General features: G+C 38.5%; 1 protein-coding gene across 22 annotated transcripts in view; it reads right to left on the bottom strand.

Moving 5' to 3' along the window:
* Nucleotides 1-20,277, bottom strand: part of JAKMIP3 (Janus kinase and microtubule interacting protein 3) — a 110,912-nt gene extending 90,635 nt beyond the window's left edge. For 6 of the 22 annotated variants that reach the window (XM_087871656.1, XM_087871664.1, XM_087871663.1 and 3 more), the window contains exon 1: nt 19,626-20,276. The gene's annotated coding sequence lies outside the window, so the exon portion shown is untranslated. Of the gene's footprint in view, nt 1-19,457 lie in introns of all 22 variants that reach the window. The other 16 variants (XM_087871673.1, XM_087871675.1, XM_087871670.1 and 13 more) reach the window with 7 other exon arrangements.
* Nucleotides 20,278-21,721: the final 1,444 nt, after the last annotated feature.

Below are 21,721 nucleotides of genomic sequence, written 5' to 3'. Positions count from 1 at the left end.
ATGGAGAAAAAAAGAAGAAAAAGATGAAGGAGAGAGAAGGAGGAGGTGGAGGAGGAGACAACATGTCTCCTCTGCACATGAAAGAGAACATAAATGAAATGTTCAAATGTTGCTTCAAGTCCCCACTTGTCTGGAGGCTACCTGTCTCTCCCACTGCAAAGCATTAACATTTTTCAAAGTCAGCCCTTCTTCTCGATGACCCATATCAGGATTGAGTGGCAGAGATGAGAAGCCAGAGCTGCAGGACTTTGAAAATAGGCCCAGGGCACTGAAAAAGTCCTTTGATTGTGTGTGGGGGAATATTGAGCCACTTAGAGATTGAGCAGCAATTATCCAGAAGCCTCTTTGAAAGATAGGAATCAGAAGCCCAGTCTTCGCATTGCTAATGGCCCTGACTAAATTCATTCTTGTTTTTATTGTGGGTTGGTTTCTCCCCCACACTTCTTTGTTTGCATTGCTATGTTAGAAGAAATATCCTTCTGGGTTCAGCTCCAAGTGGGGAAAAAGACACTGGAAACATGGAGACTGCTTGGAAAGATGGTTTAATCGTGGATAGGATCACATGGTTTGAGTTTCTGAACAGAAAAGGGCCGAGATGCAGCGAGTCCTCGGGTTTTATGCCCTCTCTGGCTTTGAACTTCCTGGGCCCCCAAAAGAGTATCCTGATTGGTTGTCAGACTCCCAGGGGGTGGGGGTCTTAGCTAGCCTTGCTGGCTGATGTAATCCTCCCAGCTGCCATGTGGTGAGTTTCTGTTGCTAGATGGGTCCTATTGTGTTGCAGATGATGGTCCATTGACAAAGGGTGGGGGGGGGGCAGGAAGGTGGGAGCTGCTTTTATTTTTATTTATTTATTTTATTAAATTTATATACCGCCCTACTCCTGAAGGACTCAGGGCAGTGAACAGCCAAAAAATAAAACACACAGATTACAAAATTTAAAAGAATAATATAAAACCACATTAAATAAATTTGGCCTGGAACAAATTAAAACACTCCCAACACTTAAGACAGATTTAAAATTTACAATTTAAAAAGTTAAAAGGGAGGAGTTAGGCCAGGCCGGCCTGTTGAAATAAGAAAGTCTTGAGGGCACAGCGGAAGGTGCATAGATCCGGGGTCCTCGTTATCTCCGGGGAGAGCTCATTCCAAATAGTGGCGGCCCCCACAGAGAAGGCTCTCTCCCTGGTGGCTGCCAGTTGACACTATTTGGCCAACGGCACCCGGAGGAGCCCCTCTCTATGAGAGGGTACTGGTCGGTGAGAGGCTACTGGTGGCAGCAGGCGGTCCCATAAATATCCAGGTCCTAAGCCATGGAGCCCTTTAAAGGTGGTAACCAAGACCTTGAAGCGCACCTGGAAGACCACCGAGAGCCAGTGCAGCTCGCGCAGGAGAGGTGTTACATGGGAGCGCCACGTCGTTCCCATAACCACCCGCGCGGCTGCACTCTGCACCAGTTGGAGCCTCCGGGTGCTCCTCAAGGGGAGCCCCATGTAGAGAGCATTACAGTAGTCCAGGCAGGAAATGATGAGGGCATGAGTGACCATGTGTAAGGACTCCCAATCTAGAAAGGGACGCAACTGGCGGATCAGGCAAACCTGATGAAAAGTCCTCCCGGTCACAGCCGTCAAGTGCTCTTCTAAAGACAGCCGTGCATCCAGGAGGACACCCAAGTTGCGAGCCCTTTCCATGGGGGCAAACGACTTGCCCCCAATAGTCGGTGATGGCACCAACTGACTATATCGGGACGCTGGAAACCACAGCCACTCGGTCTTGGATGGGTTGAGCCTGAGTCTGTTTCTCCCCATCCAGATCCGCATGGACTCCAGGCACCGGGACATCACTTCAAGGACATCATTGGGGTGGTCCGGGGTGGAGATGTACAGCTGAGTGTCATCAGCGTACTGATGGTACTTCACCCCGAAACCACGGATGATTTCACCCAGTAGCTTTACATAAATGTTGAACAGAAGGGGCGAGAGGACCGACCCTTGTGGCACCCCACATATAAGGCGCCTCGGGGTCAACCTCTGCCCCCGGCTGCAACCGGTCGGAGAGAAAGGAGGAGAACCACCGCAACACAGTGCCCCCCACCCCCAACTCTTCCAACCGGTACAGTATGATACCATGATCGGTGGTATCAAAAGCCGCTGAGAGATCTAATAGGACCAGGACAGAGGAGCAACCCCTTTCCCGAGCCCTCCAGAGATCATCAACCAATGCGACCAATCCTGTTTCCGTGCTGTACCCAGGCCTGAAACCCAACTGGAATGGATCCAGATAAACCGTTTTATGCTTTGTCTTTAAAACATGTTTCTCAATTTCTCAACCAGGGAAATATAATATTCTGCCTTTTAAATATTTCCTAAAATATTTCATTCTTCTAGGAAAGGGGTGAGTGCTAACTTCCTACAGCTACAACTGTGAAAATACTTCCTTCAAAATTTCCTAGGAACCAACTGATTCCCCCCCAATGCAGAAATGAACTGTGTCATTCTGTTGTGTTATTAATGTGAGCAATCCCTGGAAAATGCTCACAGCATCATCAGCCCACAAAGGAGCATTACTGCTCATCCTTCTCCATACAAAAATATCACCTAGGAATTTTAAAAATGCACTTAGTTTGGTGATGGGTGAATTCCTTGCTTATCTATCCATATGGTAGCCCTCAACTTGCAACAATTGAGCCCATAATTTCTGTTGCTAAGTGAAACATTTGTTAAGTGAATTTTGCCCTATTTTGCAACCTTTCTTGTCACAGTTGTTAAGTGAATCATTGCATTTGTTAAGTTACTTACATGGTTGTTAAGTGAATCTGGCTTCTCCATTGACTTTGCTCCATTAGAGTAATTACAGACTAGAGAAATATGTAGAGATCAAAGCCGAAATCTCTTAACTTAAATCTAAATTCATTCATAACATTATGAATTCATGGATGAACAAGTTTAAAAGGTTAAAAGATAAGCGAATAAGCAAATGCATAAATAGAGAGACAGACCAACAATGACTAAGCCTTTACATAGAAAGAACAAGGAAGTACCACAGAGAATTAGGTTTGGATCAGGGGTGAAATCCAGCAGGTTCTGACAGGTTCTGGAGAACCGGTAGCAGAAATTTTGAGTAGTTCGAGAACCGGCAAATACCACCTCTGTCTGGCCCCAGACTGGGGTGGGAATGGAGATTTTGCAATATCCTTCTCCCTGGAGTGGGGTGGAAATGGAGATTTTGCAGTATCCTTCCCCTGCTATGCCCACCAAGCCACACCACACCACGCCCACAGAACCAGTAGTAACAAATTTTAGATTTCACCACTGTTTTGGATTATGTTAGAATCATATGACTTGGAGAAAAAAAAGAAGGAATGTTCAACAGAAATGTTAGGAATGAATAATAGGAGTCGATAAAATAAGCAAAACAAATTTCTAACCACTATCATAACTCTTGAAATATTCTGTTCAGATGACTATCATAAAACAATCAGGCCACAGACAAGTTGAAATACTGTTTCAATATTGTTTCCCCAAAGCAAGAAAATTTATGGCTATTCTCTTAAAATGCAATGCAATTTCTTTAGCTTAGCTATGACAGCTTTGAAGTATAAAATGCATTTTTGAAATTGATATATGCGTCACTTTGGATTAAATATATTAATAGCATGTTTGATTATTCAACACACAGTGCTTTGGCAACATTGTAGTCCAGGTTTAAATGTTAAAATGTCATAGTCCAATAAATAAATCTGGTGTGTGTTGATTTAAAATAGAATCCCAATTATTTCAGTACTGGACAGCCTCAACTAAGCGATCATACAATTACAGCCTTAATTATTTTGAAAATTAATGAGTTTATTTAATGGCAAAGCTTCTACTTTCATGTATGTTTATAGGCGCAGTACTATAAATTTGTACTATTTTTTAAAAAAAGTATAGAGTAATTCCCATGATATTATTTGCAGGGTTTCTATTACACATTTAAAATATTTGGGATGCTTATATTCTTATTTCTTAGACCAAACAGCCTCAATATTTGAAAGAATGCAGTCAGTTTATTCCTATTCCCACCCTCCAAAAATTATTTTCCTTTCCTTCTTTCCTTTCCTTTCCTTTCCTTTCCTTTCTTTCCTTTCCTTTCCTTTCTTTCCCTTCCCTTTCCTGCTCCCCTTCCCTTCCCTCCCCCTTTCCTTTTTCTTTTCCCTTTCCCCACCTTTCTTTTTAAAGAAAAGGTAAGAAAGAAACTGCAGAGGAAATAGAGAAAGATCATTTTGTCAACACAATGAGAGAAAAAAATTACTTTCCTGAATATTTAAAACCTTCCACATCTGAATGGTTGCAGTTGCTAGGAAACATGGACCACATGTGCGGAAATATCCCCTTCTTGTACTGTATTTTGTTTTCCAATGAGAAGATCTTTGCACATATTTGATGGAAGGACTGGGCTGTAGATCAACAATTTAGTACTACATATGATAATCACATATGTCAGCTTAACACTGTGAAACTGGATAAAGGAGGAAGATTTCAATGGGTAAAGCAGTATGTATGGTGAATACAAAGTAATATAATACATGTAGTCCTTGACTTATGATCACAATTGAGCCCAAAATTTCTGTTAAGTGACCGTTGTTAAGTGAATTTTGCCCCATTTTACAACCACTCTTGCCACAGTTATTAAATGAATCACTGCAGTTAAGTTAGTAACAGGATTATTAAGTGAATCTGGCTTTGATCCTCTAGAAAAAAGGGAGGAAGTGAATTTAGGAGCTAGGTAATTTCAACCATGTTTTCTGTCTCATTCCCTTCAGGCTAAACAACAGTGTGAAAGAAAGCAAAAAGCAAGTCACAGCCAGGAGGACCTGGGCATTTGGGGGTTGTTGTTAGGAGGACCCTTAACTGTTTCCCACACCCCCTTCTGGCTTTCTATTAAACTTACTTCAGTAGAAAGAACATGAGTCACAGATACTTCCTGTTGCTTGCAAACCAGATCCCAGTTTGGTGCTCTGTTCACTGTGATATCTTTGCGGACAATGTTTTGTTAATTAATAAATAGTAAATTAATACAAAGTGTTTTGTATTAATTTATATCTGTTATGTAAAAGAAGGTGAAGATTTCCCTGTCAGTTTTGTGTGTGTGTGTGTGTGTGTGTGTGTGTGTGTGTGTGTGTGTGTGTGAGAGAGAGAGAGAGAGAGAGAGAGAGAGAGAGAGAGAGAGAGAGAGAGAGAGAGACTGCTCTCTCTCTCTCTCTCTCTCTCCCTCCCTCCCTCCCTCCCTCCCTCCCTCCCTCCCTCTCTCAGGCTAACAATTTTATGTAGATTAGATAGATAGATGATAGATAGATAGATGATAGATAGATAGATAGATAGATAGAAATAGAGATAGTGATAATGACAGAGATGATAGAGATGGAGTTGAAGATGGAGATGGAGATAGAGATGGAGATAGAGATAATGATAGAGATTACAGATGGAGATGGAGAGAGATAATGACAGATGATAGAGATGGAGATGGAGATAGAGATAGATAGAGATATATAATGAAATTTCAGAGGCAGCACTCCTTGGAATATCAGAAAGAAGCCAAATAAGATAAGATGAATCCTGCTGTCGACTTCCCACAAACGTTAGCCTGTGCAAGAAACAGAATGTTTGCCTATCTGGCCCTTTACTTTGTTCCACCATGATTCTTTGTGATATTCCTAAATCCATCAAAAAAAAAAAAAAAAACAACCCTTCATTACAACCTGAGACTATAACATTGTAAAGAAGTGATGACTCCAAATGTATTCAGCAGATGTTAGCTCAATTCCCAGCAAAACAGAGATGAGATCTGAAATATTAGGCTCCAAAACTGAATGGATTCATAACTTTGGAGTTCCAGGCTTGGAACGAAGCACTCTAGTTCAATGCCTCTCTCATCATAGTGGCTGTTTTTGTGAACCAAGTCTTAAGGAGAATACAGCTTCAGAAATGTAGAACTGATTAAGACAGGAGTCGGGTTATAATTCAGGAGGCCCTGACCAGGCTTGCAACTTTTAAGGAAAATAATGCCTGACCTAGGTCTACTGCAGGGCTGACACACACACACACACACACACCCCGCCCCACACAATCTCAGACAAACCTGGTATTTGTTTAGGACTGTATGATGGATGAAATGGCAGAAAGAAATAGGTTACAGGTCACCACAACCAACTAGGAAAAACATTCAGAAATGCTAGCGGTTGTCCAGATTTCTGCTGTATTGAAACAAGCCTGCTGCTTTCACTTCACCCCCACAAGAGCACTCTGAACCACAGTACTTGTCTCTTTCCTGAGAGTGGTTTACATATGCAAGCCCCAGGCACCAGAACAGGTCTCCTCAAATATAGCCATTAGCTCTAATGACTAATGTTGGAGGTGAAGGCAGCGGAGAGACATCTGAGAGGTTTGCCTTAGGGTCCAGAGAGCTTCACTTATGTTCCCAGTCTCAAATTCAATGAAACCACCAGTGTGTGTGTGTGTGTGTGTGTGTGTGTGTGTAGTTATTCAATTCTATAAATTGACTTGGCCTACGGCTGCTGTTCTTCCCACAAGTTCAGTATACGAAGATGATTCTTCCACAGCTCCTCTCATTCTGTAGCTATAGAAAAGCATGGAAGCTGCACACACAGCTGCACACACAGCTTTAGTATGTGTTGTTGTTGCTAAAACAGCAACAACAAAAATAAAAATACAACAGGGCCCACTAGTAAATTATATCATGTTAAGCCGAGCCTCTGAACAGAACCATGTCTTAAGGAGATTCTGAGAGATACCCTTATAGATGTTTTCAATATTTCTGTAGAAGATGCTGTTCCACAGGGCAGGGACTGCAACACAGAAGCTACCCTCCTATAAGATGGCAGCATTTAATTGAAGAGACCTGCCTGAAAATACCAAGTGGGCAGATATAATAGCAACAGCACTTAGTATCAGTATTTAGACTGATATACTGCTTCACAATGCTTTACAGCCCTCTCTAAGCGGTTTACAGAGTCAGCATATTGCCCCCAACAATCTGGCTCATCATTTTACCCATTTTAGCCTTTAGAATGAAAGGCTGAGTCTTGACATATCCATATCCATTCATGTGATCCACAGTTCCCAAAAAACTTTGGAAGTTGGCAATTGGACAGCACACATCTCATTTGCTTGGTCTTTCTGATACGATATGGAGTGCAGTTGTTGCAGCGATTTATTGCTAAATTTGCAAATTTGTAGAGTTTAGCATATAGAGATGTGCAGATCTCTATAGTCTTTTGTCTCCTTTTTTAGGTAATACATAGAGTTATCCTAGATATATGGTACATGAGCCATAACTCTTTAATACACTAAATTGAATTGTATTGATTTTAAGGCTTCCATTGATCATTCCTGCAGGAGTTAGAAGTATCATCCTCGGAATATTTGAATAAAAATGTGAAAGCAGTTAAAACTCTCAAAGTTCCTGGATATAGTTAGAATGCAAAGTTATGCAAAGACCATCCAGATTTATTGTATTGTACGTAATATACTATATGAAATGCATACTTGGTGCATTCTAACTATATCCATGCCTATTTTATTGCATACAGAGCCACAGAGATCCAAGCAGAAACCTGACATGGGGAGGACATTTAGAGGTAGTTGTGTCTATCATGGTTTGTACGCCCAAGTAGATATAGTGGGACTTCAGTACTCATCGTTAATTGGTCCTGGAAGGCGTGAAAAACAATGAGTACCAAACAAGTTTTTCCCATAAGAGACAAAGCCCTGCGCAGAGGGTCAAAAAATAGGTTACCTCCTGGTTAAAACCAAGAAGTAATGACATCCAGTTGGGTGGGAGGAACCTCGCACTGTCGCCGCTACCGGTTTTCCCAAACCGGAGCGAACCGGTAGCATTTCACCCCTGGTTGCAGCCAAAAATCTGAATTAGTACCAATACATATTGGCTAGTATGAAGGGTAGAAGATTAGCGAGGGCTAGTGATATGGTCCACTTATATAAAATAGATATCCTAACAAATTACCAAATTGTGTGTAACTGAGTGTCTTTTGCATTTAAAAGTACCCATTTCATTTGGGTTGCTGGTAATAATAATGTCAGAAAGCATCCTATTATCATTATTTTCCTGGTGTTACTACTATTAGCACCACTGCTTGAGGAGCCCATAATAAAAATGCTAAGTATATAAGAAGAACTTTTCTGTGTGAAATCAAATGTTCACCTAGTTCAACATTTCTAATACCACAGTGCCAATCACTTATCCTCAGAAAACCAACTAACAGAACAACTGTCAGTTTGGATATTTATATAGTTTGACTTCCAAGAGACAATCTTTCATTAGATTACATATCAACTGTAACTGTATCAATTTAGCAAAGATACAGATCAGAGCAAAGATACAGAGAAAATCTACTATGATTCAGCATTATACCAAAACTGTGAAATATAAGGCATTAATCAATATAAAGTATGTAAATGGGTATATAACAACAACAACAACAACAAAAACCCCAAACTGTGCAACATCAGATTCCCTGGGAGTTATCTGTACCCAACTGGTCAAGACAAATGAATTTACAGTTTCCACTGATGGGTCTACTTGAAAGAAATATCAATTTGCAATAGATATCTCCAAACTATTAGAATAATAGAATAATTATTATAACTATTAGAATAATTAATAAGGAAAACAATTAAGATGGATAGATCCCCCCCCCACGTTCAAAGCAATTGTGTGTGCTGGATTTGAAACTGCATTTTATTTTATAAACTTTCACATGAAATTATCCAGCTTTCCATAATTTAATTGGATTCAAATGATGTAAAACAAATGTGCATATTTATCCTATTTGAAATCCTATCCTATTTTGAGCTTTTTTACTTTTAAATCTATACTGGGTTAAGGTCCATTAATGAAACACACTAAGCAATATTGCTATGTAAGATATAATCATTTGTGTGAACATTCTACAGATATAAGAGTAGGGCTGTCCACGGTCTGAAAAGAAGTTGGAAGAAATATTTTGGACTTTAAGTATGGACAATATCTCTCTGCTCTTCATTAAAGCACTGATTTCATACAGTACAAGCTATTTTAACTCTCAAGGTCCTTTGGTAACGGAAAAGGTATACAGGCAAAAAAGATGTGGCTGATATCATGAAGTAGTAGTAAAGTTGTGTCTTTAAAGCAGCCATATCTGCTGTATTTTATTTATTTTTATTTATTTTATTTTTATTTATTTTTATATGCCGCCCTTCTCCGGAGACTCAGGGCGGCTTACAATGCGTTAAGCAATAGCCTTCATACTTTTGTATATTTTATACAAAGTCAGCTTATTGCCCCCACAAACCGGGTCCTCATTTTACCCACTTTAGAAAGGATGGAAGGCTGAGTCGACCTTGAGCCTGGTGAGAATTGAACTCGCAGTAATTGCAGGCAGCTGGATGTTAAGTATTCATGTAAAGTGTGCCTTTTAATATAACTAGTAAGGTCTATATTAGACATATTTATTAGAAACTTCTGGAATGGTTAGAAGATGAAAAACTGATAGGTAAGGAACAGGAATGGTTCAGAGTGGGTTACTTTCTACTAGATCAGGGTTTGATATCATTTTGCTCAGGCTCCTAAATCAGTTCTACTCATTCTTGTTGGAAGTCTCAAGTAGCAATAGCAGTTAGACTTATATACAGCTTGACAGCATTTTACAGCCCTCTCTAAGCGGTTTACAGAGTCAGCATATTGTTCTCATTTTATCAACCTTGGAAGGATGGAAGGCTGAGTCAACCTTGAGCCACTCAGAATCAAACTCCTGGAGTGAGCAGTGAGTTAGCCTGCACTACTTCATTCTGACCACTGCACCACCATGGTCAATTGATCAATTGCCAGGGGAAATGTTTGACATAATGTTTGAATCTTCTCCAATAGGTAGCTTCTTACCCTTTTATATGCATTTCATTGCAACACCAAACCAAGGGGAAGATGAAATACTACGAGTCATCTTTTAGATGTAACCAACAAGGAAGATAAGCAATGGTGTATTCTGGCTTTATTAAATAATTTTTATTTAATTATTACCTTAATGCAATTGTGGGGTATTAAAGAAGAGAATCACCCTCCAAAGTTGGCAAATATATCAATAGCTGTACTTTTATATGTAGATGACATATTCATTTTATCACCATACTTACTTTGATAAGAAGAGCCATGGGGGATTATCTGTTTTCTAGCAAGGATCATTTACAACAAACCAATTATGAGTTAACTAATAGCATGCACTTTGGAAGGGTTTATTAAAAAATTGCTTTGGTGACTTAATAGGAATCTAATCAGACAGTTTTTTTTTTTTTAAATTGGGATCTGTGCTGCAACAACACAGTAAGTGAAATGCCCATATTATCCAAATTTCATTGGATGTGTTAAGAAGCATAGAAGCAATTATTTCCTAGAGTTTATCCCAATTCCACTGCATTTGTATATGGCCAAATGTTGGCCAGCTTCTAAACAGGGCTCCGCTAGATCCAGTTATCAGTTACATCAATGTTTTCAACCTTTGCAGCTTTAAGATATATGGATTTCAACTCCCAGAATTCGCCAGGGTGTCAACTCCCAGAATTCCTCAATCAGCATGTTTCGTAATGTAGTTCTACTTTTGGAGGCAGGTCTGCTGATGATTGAGACAAGGGCATGGCTAAACATTTTTCAATACTGGGTAAAAATTAACCTTCAATCTAAGGTTTAACATTTTTTTATCTTGCTAGTCAGACTTCAATCCACCTAGAAACATCAAACGGGAGACAAGAGTTCAGAAAATGGGCTTTGCACCGAAGGCACTGTTGCTACTGAGACAAAACCAGATAATGGCAATTTTGAGTCAAAAGATACTGGCTGTACAATAGCAAACCAAACATAGGAAAGTGCCAGCTGGAATACAATTGGAACACAGCAAGTTCCACTTAAAAGCAGTCTGGTATCTTAACCAGCTTATAGTTAATAAACCTCATGGGGTCTTTACTCTTCTGTGCTTTGGCACCCGGTTGTCAACTACATTTGAGTGCAAGTTTTAGAAGAATGGCCGTGCTAAAAGGATTTGTCACTCTCAGTCTAGGAACTTTGAATCACTGGCCCATATGTTTCTGTGCTGTAGAGATAAGCCTAGCCAGCTCTTAACATCTATTCAGCCATTCCCTGGATGACCATATGTAAAACTCCCTTTTGGTAGTCCAAGGTCTCAAAACAACTCAAGCCATTGCTAAGTTTGTATTTTCAGCCTGCTAAATTCATGTTTTATTAATAGCAAGTTAATTTTGGGTTAATTTTAGGTTATATAATGTAGATTGGGTATTGTGTAGCATTTCAGTGTGCCCCATTGCTCTTATTCTACTGTATCTGGTTCTTTCTGTTCATTTTCTTATCTTACTGTATTTTACCATCTTGTTTTAATTCTGATACATTTGGTGTGCTTATGACCTGTAATCATTCCAAATAGTTATCAATGTGTGCACAATCATAATAAACAGAAACTTCATTATCATATTGTATAATTTAGTGCAGTGAACACATAGTGAATTTCCTGGTAGAACTACAAATCTTGTATGTACTTGATAAATATTTTTCTGATTTGTAATTACATTCATAATCTAGATAATGCTGCCGTCATTATATTTATGAGTTAATCCAATTGTATTATTCATTGATCCAATAGCAACAATAACAATAATAAAGTGTTTCCCCAAAAATAAGACCTCCCCGGATAATAAGCCCAATCGGGCTTTTCAGGGCATGCGCTAAAATAAGCCCTCCCTGAAAATAAGCCCTCCCTGAAAATATGTAAACACATGTGCAGCTGGTCCCCGCCATTTCCTCTGGTTAGGGAGATAGAGCTGGAAATCAGGTAAGATGGCAAGAGGAGCCCTGTCCACGTGCCTCAAAATAATAAGACTTCCTCAAAAATAAGGCCAAGCGCTTATTTCGGGGTTAAAAAAAATAAGACAGGGTCTTATTTTTGGGGAAACACAGGTAATTTTGAAAGCTGTTAAGAAAGGAGAGGAGCTCTGATGCTGCCCATCCAGAATTAGCCCCTGGATGGCTGGTTGGTTAATTAGTTAGTCACATGTAATAATGCATTTTCTATTTCAATTATATCAAGTTATAAATTTGGGTCAACACTTGCAATCCAAAATATAACATTTCAGGGAAATCATTGTGCCCCTTTTGGCAATATATAGGCATACATTACTCAAGGTCTTATTCTTTGTATTTTTTTTAAAAAAATCAGTCATTTATTTATTTATTTATTTGTTTGTTTAAATTTCTATACCGCCCTTCTCCAATGTAGGACTCATTCATTCATTCATTCATTCGCTTATTCATTCAGTCAGTCAGTTATTCAATTTCTATAGCCACCCAATTCAACCAAATGACTGTGAGCGGCTATAATATAATATAAACCAACTTAGGACAGAGAAGACAAAGAGCCAACGTTATATTCAATTAAAATCAGAATTTCAAGATGAAGAACACGCTCCTCAATCTTGTTTCTGTACTTTGTGTATAAAATTGGACAATTTTTAATTTTGTTGGGGTTTTGTTGGTGTCCTTTTCTTTTATGCAGGAAGTGAACTGTCATAGTCTATGGAAGCCAAAAATTAGGAGATGCTTTAAATATTCTTTGTTAGTCTAGAAAGGTGCAACCAGACTCCTAAATTTCAATATTCTTTCAATACTCTGTGTATGAACTGGAGCACATCCTTTGACAAAGACTCTTGCTGAATTCAAATCCCAACTGATTAGTAGTAGTAGTAGCAGCAGCAGCAACAGCTGTTGCATTAATATTATTTAGGGATTTTATGTGTAACTTTTAACCCGGAGTTTTTGTTTTATTTTTCTGTTTTATTGTTGTGAGCCGCCCTGAGTCCTCTCGGAGAAAGGGCGGCATATAAGTCTAAACAAACAAACAAATAAATAAATAAATAAATAAATTTTGAGTTTTCATGCTTTCACAAACTTTTTGCTTCATAATAAAGCAGAATTAAACTAAAGTTGTTGTGATATCATATTTAATGAATCATATTTTTTAAAAAAGTTTCATTTTATGAAATATTTTAAAAAATGAATAAATGATCAATATGCTAACCAGCTTTCAGCAGATGAATTGTATTGAATTGAGTATTCATCAAGCAAACTTATTTCTAAGTATTCCACCACTAACAGACCAGCAAGATGGAATTAGTTTTGAATAGTGTTTATTGTTCTTCCTAAATTTGGGTTTTGTTTCTAGTAAAACAGTAACACAACAATTCTTCTATTGTAAGTAGTGAAAGGAAATAAATCTGGAGCTGTTTTTTAAAAAATCTAACATGGACTAGTAGTAGGAAGCTAGAGGAATTTAGGATATAGGAATAGGATATAGGCACAAAATGCATCCTATTAAATCCCCCTTTGACACCAAATTCAGATTTCTTGACCTGAAAAACCTATGGGAATGAGAAATGTGGGAAAGAATCAGAATCTAGTTTCCACCATCCAATGTTGAAGGATACCATCCAACACTGGAGTAAGAACTATAATATTGCTTTTTGGATGCTTTTTGCCCTCAGAACTTTATACAGAAAAGAGCTGTCTAAACCACCTAGATATAACAGATGCTTTACCCTAAAGGCTTTGCCTTTGATCTGAACATCAATTTTGTCATCAAATGTCTGGCACATAATTAGTGTGGGAGAAGAAGCACTTAAATAATAAGTGAAGAGTTGAGTACTATAAAAAACTGCCAGGTTCATCATGAAATGTGGAGAGTAATTATTACTAGAGATTTTCATATATATATATATTTTAATGGGATGGCTTAATTTGTGATTGAAAAATAATAATACAAAAGGATGCTTAGGCTTAGGAATAGAAAAGAAGAAATTTTGGGGCTGGGAATGAGGGACCCAACCAGTAGTGGGTTTCAAATCCCGTCGCTACCGGTTTGCTCATGGTTCGCATGCGCAGAGACATCCAGGTGGATGGGTGGAGCCTCCCGCCACCGCTGCTACCAGTTCACCTGATCCAGGGCAAACTGGTAGCAACCGACCACTGGACCTAACCTATAAATTGTGAGATCTCAAATGCTTTCAAATGCACATGTTACAACTGAGATCATCTGAAGAACCAAAGAATTCATTATTTACTTTATCTCAATATTAGAACATGTTCACTCACTGGGAACATACAAATTGGAAGTAAGGAATTTGATCCAACTCCCAAATGGTATGTTTTAAGAACGCAAGATTTTGTTTTTTATGGTGAAATATAATGGCCAAAATATAAAAATAAATACATCATAATAATACGTCTGGATTGATTATAAAAAGTTGTCTGATTCATTACCACAAAATTGGATCATTAAATGTTTGGAAACAACTGGTGTCAGTAAAAATATTAGAATGTTTATGGAAAAAATAATGAAGCAGTGGTTGGAAATGAAAAATATAGGCTTGTCAACATTAGAAGAGGCATCTTCCAGGGCAACCCATTATCATCCTTATTATTTGTCATTGCTATGATCCACTTTCAGTGAAATCCAATAATTGACAAACACTGTAAGTATTTTTAGCACAGATTTAGCCATAGAATTTGACCTAGAGAAATATGCTATGGTAATAATAAATCTGGGCAGAATCATGAACAGTATGGGAATTGAAATACTGAATGGTCAAACCACCAGGAGCCATAAGGATGAAGACTACAATTATCTGAGCATTTTACAGTTGGATAAAATTAACCATGAAAAAATTAAAAATATAAAGAGTACATCCAAAGAATGAAAAAAACTGTTAAAGACAAAATTGAATGGTTGAAACACCATGAAAACCATAAACGTCTGGGCTATACCAGTGACATGATACATTGCTTGAATTATTAACTGGACCCAAGCTGAACTAGACAATTTGGACTGAAAGAAAAAAATGACCATTCAGTATTACACCCCAAAAGTTGAAATTGATAGATTTATATCTGACCTGAAGAAATGGAGGCAGAGATGTACTTCAAGTCAAACTGTTGAAGAAGAAAAGCATGCATTGCCTGATTATGTAAAAGCCAATCAAGAAAAAGCATTAATGCAAATTAAAAATGAGAACTTACTGAATGTACAGGAAACAATACATGAACATCAAAATAATATAATTAAAATCATGAACAGAATGCTGGAAAGTAAAAGCATTGTATGATCAATTTCTATAAAAGATTGAAGGGAAAGTGGATAAAGATAAAATCTAGCAATGGGTTGTAACTGGAGCATTAAGAGATATTTTTGGCTGCTCAAGAGCAAGCTATTTGAACTAATGCAGTCAAGGCCAAAATTGAATCACATGATTCAAAGTACAGATTGTGCAAAGAAGCCGAAGAAAAAGTAAGATCATATAGTCATCTCAGGCAGGAAGATTGCACAAATTGACTATAAACAATGATAAAACCCAGTCATAAAATGATTAAATGGGACATCTTAAAAATTATCATGTGCCAGTAATGAAAAATTGATGGGAACTTAGTGTTGAAATAGTTGAAAATGAGCAGGTTTAAATATTGTCAGATTTCCAAATTCAAACAGTAACAGTAACAGTAACAGAGTTGGAAGGGGCCTTGGAGGTCATCTAGCCCAACCCCCTGCTCATGCAGGAGACCTATACTAGGGATTTGAACCGCCAACCTTTCTGATCGACAAGCTCAGCGTCTTAGCTACCCAGGGAGCCACCAATAGATAAAGTCTTGGTGCATAACACACAAGATTTAATTTTGAAAAGAAGAAAGCTTGGTTAATTGATATGGCAACACCAGGGGATGGAATAGAAATCAAAGAATTGAGAAGATCCCAAAGTATCAAAATCTGAAAATCAAAGTTGAAAGAGTTATGAGATAAACTGGACATGGTGGTCCCAGTAGTTATTGGACAAAATGTGTTGGACAGCACTTAGAAAATCTGCACATTGTAAAAATTTCCATATGTCAGTACAAAAGGCCACATGGCTTGGATCCACATATATACTATGACAATGTACTATAACAGGGCTGTCAAACTCAAGGCCTGTGGGCTGAATCTGACCCGCAATGTGGTTGGATCTGGCCTGCACAGTTGTCCAAGAAAATGTAAGGGGCTGGCCTGTGCGGCTTTGGTCCGGTCTACCCAGTGTGAAGAGGAAACACGCTAGCAGTTTGGGGAGTAGCATCAAGCTGGCCACACCCACCCAGTTGGCCACACCCACCCAGTCAGCCACATACGCACGCCCTCCCCCCGAGGTCAACCACAGCTTTGATGCGGCCCTCAATGAAATTGAGTTTGACACCCCTGAACTACAACATCCCAGAACTCATTCATTCATATATTATAATAATCAGCAACAAAAGCTTAACCATTCATCATGACATGTTTCTTGAAGCTCTGGAAATCAAGAATGTTTATGTCCAAATCAATAAGAATTGTATTGTATTGTAATAGCACAATCCTAATCATATTTAATGAAAAGAAAGTTTGTTGAAGTCAAGGATGCATGGTTAGGATATGAGGTTTAAGTATAAAAGGAAGGAAATTTATGAAAGCATGGCAAATGGGTTTAAATTTTCTTTCCATTATCTGCCCGTATCTTCCAGAAAAAGTCAATATAAACAAGGAAATGAAAATGGAAAATGGAAAGAAAAGAACGGCATCATTCAAGAACATTTCTGACATTACAAATCCTTAAAAGGAGCTTATATCTATGCAAAATCATATAAAGAAATATAGTTTGTCCAATATACAGTATAATAGTAAATTATATCTCTTAAAGAAGTGGAGAGGCCAAAGAAATGAACAAAAAACCCTTTCATCATTATTCCTTTAATATATTTCTATGTTCTCTTTTAGTTATGACAGAGGTCGAGTTAATTCAAATGCATTTTAGGCCATTTAACATGAAATAAAACATAAAGCAGTAAAAATCTCTGTTATATTAAACACATAAAACATAATGACCACGAGTAGCAGGACAAGTCCATTTGGAGATGTCATAGGCCAAATTAGATGCATTTATCGACTGCTTCTGTAACTAAACCAAAATGAATCTTTCAGATTTTGCTGAAATATAACTCATATCAGACACAATTAGCATGGCCATAAAAGATAAGGATTCAGGGAATAGTCATTCAAAAACATTTTGAGAAATAGTAGTTCAGAGATATCGGAAGAGAAATGAGAGATGAGAAATATTTTCCACATCTCTGCACTAACATGAGGCAGTTGCAGCTGCCTAGTAGCAGCCCAACACACTAGTCACATGAAGTGAATAAATTTTATCTCTGTATTTCATCTCTGTATCTCTACGTTATAAATATAGATATCTGCAACAGTAAAAGTAACGCTTGTGAGAGGAGAAAAATTAGCGATTTAGGTGAAGAATTTCAGCAAAGCATGCCAGATTTTGTACATTTTCAATAACATCCAACAAAACTTTCTGAAAAGCGGACATAACACAAAAAGAAGAATGCATTTACAAATGAGTATGAATGCAGAAATAATCTTAAATGTCATATTATGCAGTGAACAAACACTGATATTTGTAATCCCCTGAAGCAATGAACACCAACATTTAGATAATATTGATCTATCATGTGGAAGTCTATGCTGCACATTGTAATTTTACTATGAGTTCTCTAAGCAATATTTTCTAATAGCTTTTTAAAAGAACATACTATATAAATCATTGTATTATGCATTATGGTTTTTGAACAACACAATATGGCATACCATCTGTGTTGCACGAACAGGACAAATGTAACTGACCATCCATATATATTTATTTCACCATTATTAGGGGCTGATCATGCATGTTGCAGGAAGAAACAATGACCAAAAATAGATTTTAAAATGGCACGGTAATATGCTTTTGGACTCTATATACTTCAGGGACTTAGAGTATGGCTCAGTGAGTGCTGTTACTGTTAAAAACCCATTTGCTTCTTGCTAGGTCTTTCTGAAAGATAAATGTCTCGATTTCCCTAAGGAAATGTTACTCATAAATACCAAGGTAAGGTTTTGAAAGCTTCCACAAATTTCCTTTGAAGCAACAAAACTTAATGAGTTGAGTAAATGGTAAATCTACTGAAGTACAACACCAATATACGTAACAAAAATTCATAGAATTGAAGGAAAATTAAATAATCAAAAGTAACATCTTTCCGATAATATTGTGCAATCCAATATTATGCTTCCCCCTCGAGGTAGATAAGCTTAGATTGCAGCTAAATGGAAAAAGAAATCTAACATTTTTTCTTTTGATAATTATATGTTTGATCTGCAAAGCTATTCCTTCTTTCCAAAATACTGTAACCTTATCATATAGAAATAAGTAAATCCTATTGATTTCAATGAAGGCTACCAGGTATAGATACCCAGAATTTTACCATCAGCATCTTTCTGAAATTGCTCTTCTAATTTTTCCAGCTGGACCATCCTTTCCCTTTCTCATTAGTATTATCCTCCTTGTTTTAACACAAGCACAAGAAGGTTATTAAACTTTGAAGTAAGTGCTGCCTCTTATCTCTAGCCCCTTGCATTATTTCACATGCACACAAAAGTTCCTGCAAATATTTCTTTAAGGCGTAGCAGAACCTGGTTCAGAAACACATGGCTTTCCACACATCAACTAGGCTCAGCAGAGTTCAGGTCTTCCGAGAGAATAATTCATACATCTGGATGCTCAGAGATTAAAGAAAAACAGTAGCACAGTAACCCTGTGACTGTCTATAAACTAAGCGCAGCATTTTTAGCTCCATCGCTTGAAATATACGACACTTAACAGGTCAAAGTGCTATTTATAATCGACAAGGGAAAAGCTGGCCATAAAACAAGAATTTCCACGTTAATCTAGGATTTGATCCCAGCGGGTTTCATTGAGAAGAGACGAAGAGGCAGTGAAATAAGAAATTCCACTTTGATCTAGGATTTAATCCCAGTGGGTTTCATTGGCCACAAATGGAATGTCAGCTGTGTCAGGGAATTACCTGTGTCATGTTCCCAGGAAAAGGAGCTCTCTGGAATCTGCCAGAGGCTGATAATGACATCCATGCTAATCTGAAAAAAGTATCTGCAACATCTTGCATAGGCAGTTATACTCACTCCTTAAGTCGGAAGCATTGGAATAAAGCTGCCTTATGCAATAAAATATAACACGGAATTGTAAAGGCCTGCTTTTCTCCAGTCCCACCATCCTGATTATCTTCAATGACAAGAGGAGAAGCTTTCTGTATTTAATAGGGACTCTTTAGGTTACTTTACTTGTTACATAGACATATTTTGCCAGCAGTACATGCAAACCAGGATCTGGCAACCATTTGCCTGGGGAAAAAAAAAACGCACAAAAAAAGGTTTTATATAACACTGTGCAGAGATACCAGTTCCACTCAGATCGAAAGAAAGAGAGACACAAATCAGTATGGAAACTAACCTTACAGGCATGCTCCAGCTTTCCTTGTTTGCTTTACCTGGTGATAGTATCAGTCCATGCATTTGTGGTATGCTTCATCCTAGAACCTGTCGGCTGTTTGTAGCAGACAGATTGCAATTTGGAGTTGTTGGGTTTTTGGGTTTTTGGTTGGGACGTTTTGCCATTTACCTCATTTTGTCATTTTGAAAAATCAATTCAAAAGGTCCACTCCATCCCTGACTGCTCCAGATGTTATATTTTTTATCCTCCAAATAGTTGAGAGGGTGATTCGGCAAGCCAGTCTGAGAAAGCATTGAGAGGAGGAGAGAAGAAAAGGAGGAAAGATGAGAAAGGGCTGAGAATCAACTGTGCAGGGTTTTCTTTTCTTTTCTTTTTTTCCTGTTTGGTTGTTTTTTTTTTAAAAGAAAAATCTGCTCACCCTGCAAACACAGTCTTACAAGGAAGAACCAGGCCAGGTGAAATAAGGAAGGAGCTAGAAGGGAATTTTCACAAGAAGGTTGCAGTAGCCCGGTGATGCCCCCGATCCTTGCTTTTCTTCCTCCTGGGAAAATGAGCTCATTGTAAGCATCCAAGCCCCAGCCCCTCAGCCATTGCAGTGACACTGCAGCTAGGCATCAGCCTCTAGGCACGTCATCGGAGGAGCTCACTTTGAAAAAGTCGGCCCTCCCTTTTGGGAGCAAAACGCCACTTTGAAGGAGGGCAATGCGCACTGAGCAACAAGCTCTCGGCAACCACGCAGTTGTTTGCTGGATGGTTTGCTTAGAAAAAAGGCAGCATTATTCTTCTCAAGCATCCTGGGCAGGGTGTGAATTCTTGCTTTCACTCTGGGCGTTGCCAAGGCTACCAAGATCTCTCTTCCCCCCCCCTCCCTCTTCCCTGCTGCCAAGCACATACGCAGGTTGGAGGGATGCTGATACGGAGATGCTCCACAACCCCTTTGCAGGTTGCCTCAACCCAGGAGTGATGACACGCACGTTGGGGAGAAATCCTCATGCTGAGCCCACCTGGGAGCGGGTTATTATTGAATAAGCTCATATTCAATAAAAGCAAAAGAAAAGTCATTGCTAAGTATTGCTTGACTTTGCTCACAAAGGGAAATTTGTTTGCCAAAGAAAAAAAGGGAAAACAGCCAGTTGAGTCTTGCAGTTCAGGCACCAGGCTAGAAACCAGGAAACTGTGAGTTCTAGTCCTGCCTTAGGCATAAAAGCTGGCTGGATGACTGTGGGCCAGTCACTTTCTTTCAGCCCAACCCACTTTACAGGGTTGTTGTGAGGAAAATAGGAGGAGGAAGGAGTATTAGGTATGTTCGACACCTAGAGTTATTTATGAAAATAATAAAGGTGGAATTTTAAAAAATTTAAAAAAGAAAATTCAACAACTGGATTGCCCAAAGGGAAAATAAAGAAAAAGAACAAGTTAGCAGCTGTTTTTGCAAAGTTTAAATGTGTGAAATAAAATAAAATACCAATGGTCTGCCCTACCCCGCATGCAGGAATTCCCTATTTTGCCTGAGAAATCATTATTATCCCTAGTGTAAATCAACTGTGAGAGAAACAGGACATGAGTAAAATGTAGGGTAGAATGTAACATTAGATTCTAAGATATTCTATTCTGCTTCTCTTTCCCTCCCTCACAACCTCTCCCCCCACATCTCTAGATATATTTAATTAGCCTTGGTAGATAGATATATTTAAGAGCCTTGGTAGACATATTTAAGAGCCTTGGTAATACAGTGGTCTAAGGCACCCTGTTATTAAGCTGGTTATTAAGACCAGCTGCCTGCAATTACTGCAGGTTTGAATCTCGCCAAGGCTCAAGGTTGACTCAGCCTTCCCTCCTTTCTAAGGTAGGTAAATTGAGGACCCAGTTGTGGGGGCAATAAGATGACTTTGTATAAATATACAAAAGAATGAAGGCTATTGCTTAGCGCATTGTAAGCCTCCCTGAGTCTCTGGAGAAGGGCGGCATATAAATCTAAAAAAAAAATAAATCAGAATATCACATCTTCTCTCCCCAAAATTGTACTGCTGAAAAACTTATGATTTCCCTTCTTTCTGCTGTCAGTGGTTGTGTTGTTTGGATTATATAAAGACTTGGCAAAACATGAAGTTTATCTTTAGTAACACATAGGCTAAGGTCATTACGTATTCTATTGGCTCAGGAAAGCATGGTCAAACAGTTCCAATAGGCAACATGAAAATCAGACCACCACAGAAGAGTAAGCAAGCAGAATAAATCTTGTAACTACTGGTTCTTCCACCAAT

This window comes from Pantherophis guttatus, chromosome 6 (assembly GCF_059756535.1).
Source record: "Pantherophis guttatus breed Tessera chromosome 6, ASM5975653v1, whole genome shotgun sequence".
NCBI classification, from domain to species: domain Eukaryota; kingdom Metazoa; phylum Chordata; class Lepidosauria; order Squamata; family Colubridae; genus Pantherophis; species Pantherophis guttatus.
This window is presented reverse-complemented; position numbering and strand designations above follow the sequence as displayed.